The sequence below is a fragment of the Branchiostoma lanceolatum genome, chromosome 10 (genome assembly GCF_035083965.1).
Source record: "Branchiostoma lanceolatum isolate klBraLanc5 chromosome 10, klBraLanc5.hap2, whole genome shotgun sequence".
Classification (NCBI taxonomy): domain Eukaryota; kingdom Metazoa; phylum Chordata; class Leptocardii; order Amphioxiformes; family Branchiostomatidae; genus Branchiostoma; species Branchiostoma lanceolatum.
Genome location: NC_089731.1, coordinates 7,603,917 through 7,610,080, shown reverse-complemented (window position 1 = coordinate 7,610,080; position 6,164 = coordinate 7,603,917).

Sequence of the window (6,164 nt, the reverse complement as noted above, 5' to 3'; positions counted from 1 at the left end):
ATTCACTTTTTCATTCCATTCCAGAGGTTAAAGTCATAAACAACAGTATACTGGTTAATGTCTACTACTGCCTGAGGTCACATATATCCACCACCCTGAAAAATGCATCTAAAGAGATCTCCAATGCAACATGCCTCATGCACTCCTGTATATCTAAACTGTACACCTGGGGATGCTGCACTAGAGATCTCGCAAACAAACTGTGGATATATATGTAGACTGGCAGATAAATGTTTCTGAAGGTTAACAGTTTTAGCACATGTAATAGGTGAAAGCTAGGCGTTTATATGTAATATGTACATATTTTGTGATATGACTTTGTACATTGTAGTAAGGTATAGGCTTAGTACCGTACAATACGTAACATTGTACTTGACAAGTAAGTTTAGTAACAAAAAGCGTATCCAGTAGGATGTATCCATTCCTTTCCTGTGAACCATTTTATTATAATTTTCCAGAATATCACCCTGAGGATATGACATGTAGACATTGTGGAAATTTGATAAGTTGATGAAGGATCACAGAATGTTGATAGTATATAACCTAAAAGGATTTTAACCAAATCTTGTTACCTTAGATAGAGAATAAAGCATTTAGCATGTATAAGGTGTTTCCTAAACAATTGATCAGGGTTTTATAAATAGCAAAACTTGTACATGTACATACTTAATGATCCCAACTTCATATTGACAATGACAATAACTAAATGAATGAAACCTTAATTGTACAGGAGAAAATGTGAACACAGTTTTAATTTTGTTATGATTCTTCCTCAAACATGTAGAAACATTTACAAAATCAAAATGTTATCTTTTATCGACACTGATAAAATGTCTTTGCTATATTGATGATACATAACAAGTTGATATTTTCACAGTAAATTGCGTTGATATCATGGAAGTACTGAATCAGATGTAAAGAAATATTAAATGATTTACCTGGACTGTAGAAATTTAGATAGTTTTTGATATTTTGTTGCAAACACTTCTTGGACCTGATCACAAGGGGAAAATTCCACAACGAAACAAACAAACAAACAAACAATGCTCAAAAATAGATAGTTCAGGAAAAAGTTACCTCAAATTTTAATACTCTGTAATTGTTTGACCTGTGAGTTTGTGTGCTTTATTTGTACTGAAACTATGAGTACCTTTACCTAGAATCATACACTTAAAAACTATGTAACATTACATTGAAGCAAATTCAGGGCTTTGTATCAATGCAAAACAGTCTGAAACACTTGGAATCTTTGCCGAAAAAGTATGTGGGTTTTCTATAAACAGTACACAAGTATTACCTCAAAAACTTTAACTGTGTTGTACTGTGACTACTTGTGACCATGATAGTTCTGTCCTGTGAGCAATATGAACCCTTTTGAGCGTTGTCAGGAGCTGTACCAAATTTTCACTGTCAAAATCTCAGTAGCGTCAACTCTTATATATCCGCCAGGTACCCTAAGAGTGCTACATTTTTAGAAAATAGATCTACTTCATATGTAGCATCAGTAGTATTCAACTTATGCACAGTACTTCAGATATCCAGGTTTTCATGACATTCTTGAGAAGGCCTTGACAACACTGTTTTTCTAAATGTTTTAGGGTACCTGGTGGAAGGGGTGTGCTTTCAAAATCTCACCCTTTGTAAAGGCAGTAAATCGTCTCTAATTAAATCAGGATGCATTTCAGGGAGACTTAAGGATGTTGAAAAATGTACCCCACATTCTTTGCAGGGTTCTTGTTCTGATTGGAGTGAAATGTGGTCTTGACATACATTTTAGTACTGTAAATTCATCTATCTTTGCTCGGGCTTGATTTTAAGGTTAGACGAGAAAAGAGGTTTTTGCAATTTTTAAAGTTCATGTTTCACAATTCTGTGTTACAGTAGTCAAACATGGGGAACACATATTTGTGGTGTCCACTGTAAACATTTGAAGCTTTACAGTATCTAGATCTAGGTTCCGATTTAAGCCTGGTCTACATGTGACTGACATTTTGAGAACTTGGTCATGTTGTCACTGAACCTGTATGGAAGTGCCATTTTGTACATGTTGTCAACAGGATCCCATCGCTCATTGTGTGTACAAATTAAGATAGCTTAAAGGTGGCAAGTGTGTATATTATATAGATACTGTAATAGTGTATGCATTTTGTAGTGAGAAAGTAGTGTAAAAGTGGATGTTTCTACTACTGTAAAAATGTAATGATATACTTCAACTCAGTATCCAGTAACATATTTAATCTCCAAGCAGATGTCATGGGGTTTTCCAGTGTCACTTTGTAATTTTTAAGATATTGAAACACCAGCAAAATGTTACAACTCAGTCCACAACATCTGCTTGGAGATCGTAACTTATTATAGCATACAGACTGTCAGGGTAACATGTTACATCTTTTAGGGAAAACCTGTTACAATTTTGTTTTATTGGCTCTGCTCCTGAGGTATCGCCAAAAATGTATTGACATGCTTGAAAGCACAATGAATGTGTTTTACTAAAGCGTTTAGAACAGCAACTATGACCACTTGTTACCTCAAAACAAATCATTTATCCAGTATCTTGGAGCTGTTTATACAGAATGTACAATGTATCTTTTGGGCACATAAACAAACAATGGGTCTCAGGTTATGGCAAAACACATACAAATTTATAGCCGGGAAAGAGCACAGCACTGCAATTTTTCATCTTGAAGCCCAAGAAAGCAAATAAAATTAAACAATTTCTGATGGAAATTTTAATGAAAGTGAAAGCTTAAAGTGATAAGATAAGCATATATCATATATTTTCCAAATCATTAGTGCATATTGTTGTATCATTGATATTTTCTTCCGGAAACATCTTACAAATGTAAGTTTCTATTTTGTGCTTAATTTGTATCAAAGCATGTTTAAATAGGAGACTAACAACAATAACCTTAACCTTTGAAAATAAGAGACAAACATACTATGTATGTCTGAATGAAAATAATAAAATGCCTACCAGGTCTAAGAGAGTACTTTTTACACTTGGCAGAGCAAGAATTGATAATAACAAAGTCAGAAAATATGCGACTAGAAGTACATTACTACTTGATTGTAAAATATGTTAGTTATCCTTGAGGGGCAAATTATTACCAGGCAGTTAACGTTTAACACCCTACCTCAGTATTTGCACTACCATAGGTTTATATGTTCTAAATGGTTTGACACTATGTAAATAGATTACAATTACAATAATAAAAAAATTGGAAAAAATACACATTGACTGTTTCTTGTCTCAGTACTTACTAAATGAGCTCCAAGCAGATATTGGAAGGTAAAATTGTAAAAATAAAAACCAAACAACATACTAAATCACTAAGATATTTGATTCAGTAGGTACAGTACAATAAGACTATTCATAACCTTGTAATGTTATTTCTGGAAATGCCATATTTTGAAGAAAAAAATTGTAAAAAAAAATTGTAATTGATAAAGTAACCGCAAACTATGAAATTTCACAATCTACTGCTGTGTAATTTATCTCGCAGAACACAATTTTTAACATATCAAAATCAAAGAAAAGTTATGAGGAGACTGAATGATATTTCGTTCATCTCTCCCGTCTCTTCCCGCTGGTCCCAGGAACAAAACAAACAAGCAAGGTCACGCACCAAGGGGCCCAAAACCTTGACCTTCGTCTTGCCAACACCTTCGCCTCCGTTGCAGACTTCCCTCGGCTGTTTTCTTTTAAGATACCGTTTTCTTATTACATTTTTCTGGCTACGGGCCGCCATAAGAAAAAAAAATGAAATAAGAAAAGGGTATCTTAAAAGAAAACAGGTCATCCTTTTGTTCTGACCTGTTTCTAGCTTGCGAATACCAATCCATGTTAGGTATTCAAAGCCTGAATCTTCCCAGTAATATCATGTAGTTTCCATGCCATGCATGATGTCACTACCACACATCGCCATTGGTGGAGACGCACGCACGTTGGAGCTCCGCCCCTTGAAAGTCTATTTTTACCGAAGACGTCACTCCCCATGGCCTTTGGACACCTGTCAATTCTACTTTAGTTGATTAATCTATCGGACACTGTGTGATGAAGGTGGAGCCTTGGGTCGAGTTCAAAACGCGAGAGGTCACGATCTTAATTAAGTGAAATGAGTTGTCGTCTGAAAATTGTTGGTGCTACGCGAGAGGTTTACTCTAAGCACACGATTACATATGTACACATATATAAATGTATTGTATTCACTTGATATCGACAGTGTGATGTTTTGGTCTTGTTTTTCCACCAACTGCTGCAAAAAAAAATCAAACCATGGAGCTGATACTCCTTATTCAAACACGACAGTTTCAATTTTCTTTCGTCAGAATATGTACGTACAAGTAAGCGTAAACCATGGCCATCAGTGCAGCTAGTGTGTCTGATCTGTAATGTTTGTAGCTTGGGTAGACCAGAGAGCGACGCCATATTCACTTTTGATGGTGATGCTTTGATATGATAAACAATGGGAACGCAACAAGTCGTACTGCACATACGGGATGAAATTCACAGTCTGTTATGGCTAGAAAAACAACCCGATGCAGTGGAATGATCCCCTTGTAGTTCTAATGACAAACACATGTATATAGATTTTTGTCAAATAGAATCGCAAAAAGATATCAGACGCTTTTGAACAATGAAGAGGCCTTCAATCTAAAATACTGCGTACGTCCTATGTTCCCATTGTGTTGGGAACTAATACTTTAATCTCGCTACCGATAACGGAAATGAATTTCAAGCTAACCAATCAAGTTAATGGCACTCTGAATATTTTATGAGGTATTACTACAAATATGTTCTTTTTTACATTCATTCCATACAAGCGACAAGCATGTACACATATTTAGTAAGCAAATTGTCTCACAGTTTGGTGTGGTCCTCATGCCACCAGGGTCTGTGTAAAACAGCTGCCACCTGATGAGTTTTCAAGAAGAATTTCTGCTCCATTGAAATAACTTGAATGTAACTCGAAGACTCAAAACTTGTGTGTAGTAAGCTTAGGGGCTACGTGTGTTTGACGAAGAGCTCTCCTGTGGAGAATCAAGACAGTAAGACCTTAACTTCATCAGCGGAGACCGACATACTGTAAACTGTGCAGAGATGAGAGGCCAACTTGTCATCGTTGGGGTCGCCTACTGTCTGCTTTTTGTCTCCGGTAGGAACTGTACTTATTAAAGGCCCTGGCACACTTGTGCGTATATTCAAGTGCGTATGAGTTGCGCATGAACATTTTTTTTGGTTTATATAAAGTTTGCAGGGGAGAAGTTATTTTCTACTTTGACCCACCGTTGTGCAGCCTAGTTATTGAACCAAAGAAATGACTTCTTCGGCTGCAAACTTAACCTAGAACACAAAATTGCTAATACGCAACTCATGCGGACTTGCATATGCGCACAAGTGTGACAGGGCCCTAAGTTATTGTTTCTAGACAGAAGGGTGTACCAGTATGTGTTGTAGTTTATGTGATGGGCCTTCTACCATTCGCAACATTTAACAAACATTTTGAAGATTATTTCTAAGATATATTCATTATAAGATCTATTCATTCTACTATTAATTCTGACCCTGAAATTTTGTACTGAACCGTTGATGTGTGTGAATGGTGCTTCCCTGCGACAGGGCGTGTCGTTTTGAATGGGTGCTCGGTGTGCACGGCACATTTATTGTAGTCATCATATCATACCTTCATGCGACCCTGTCCTTTTTGTGACGCATCAGTGAGGACGCGTGTTGTCGCTGTCATTGTTAATCTCATCATGACCAGGGACCTAGCAACAGCTAATTTGATGACGGCATTCGGAAGTTGAAGATAAACATCATCAAACATCAAGTATGCAAACCAGGGCCTCATTTGCATATATGATAAGAAAATACTAGAATAGCCTTCTTTGCCAAATGCAATATAGTGCTTGCATACTTTGACGTAACCAACTTGTGTTATTTGGGTAAAGATAATCACCTCATACAATACATGCAACCTTGTTTGCATAATAAAAGTGAAAACCTTTGTTATACATCATTCATCAAACTTAACATCATTTGTCGAAGGCATGGGGTCGCGGAACTCTAGTTTATGAATAAGTTGAAAAAGAACAGGGCTATTGTGAGTAGCAATGTGAGACCATCTGACGTTTTAACGTCTGTGGGTTTGTATACGTGGATT